The sequence below is a fragment of the Equus przewalskii genome, chromosome X (genome assembly GCF_037783145.1).
Source record: "Equus przewalskii isolate Varuska chromosome X, EquPr2, whole genome shotgun sequence".
Classification (NCBI taxonomy): domain Eukaryota; kingdom Metazoa; phylum Chordata; class Mammalia; order Perissodactyla; family Equidae; genus Equus; species Equus przewalskii.
This window is the reverse complement of record NC_091863.1, coordinates 85,546,512-85,547,217: the sequence shown is the minus strand read 5'-3', so window position 1 is coordinate 85,547,217 and position 706 is coordinate 85,546,512.

Genomic DNA, 706 nt, shown 5'->3' with positions numbered 1-706 from the left:
CAAATGCCAACTCACTCAAAGAGAATAGATGCTTGTTTGAGGTACATCTCCCTCACTTCAGTCACAATATAAATGACATCCCAGGAAGAATCAAGTGCCCTCCCTTTACCCCAAAGCAGACACCCAGGAACTCACAAATATGGGGGAGCTTGAGGCTCTGGTTTTCAAATACGGGCAGTTAGTCCATGAGGTTAATAAATATTTCTCACTATTATGGTGATGTAGTGCATCCTAGTCGTTTTAGAAATTAGATTATTATCTGGTTCACCTTAAATCTGACCCTGTCATCTGGGTCACCTTAAACCTGTCATTTCAAGTTCTCAGAGCAGAGCTTTAAACCACACATTGCTTGTTCTGCTGACTCACAATTGTATACATGCATAAATGAATGAATGACATAGTAAAGAAAATATTATAACCAAGAGGTAAAGATGGCTCCACTGAGAAAACTGAAGGTGGGTAATACATTGGAATCAAAGGGACACACTGTTATAGAATTAATACAGTGTGTTTTCCCAGTCCACATATAGTATGGTAATGGTACGTTGTCAAAAACTCCTCAGGATCATGAGGAAGCTACATGGATTGGTACAGGCTTTATGTGCGAAGAGTTTTGGTCTTTGTCAGGCAGGGTCCAGAGACGGATCTGTGGAATCTGATGCTTATACAATTTGGAAGGTTTTCTTTTAAAATAATACAAAATCAA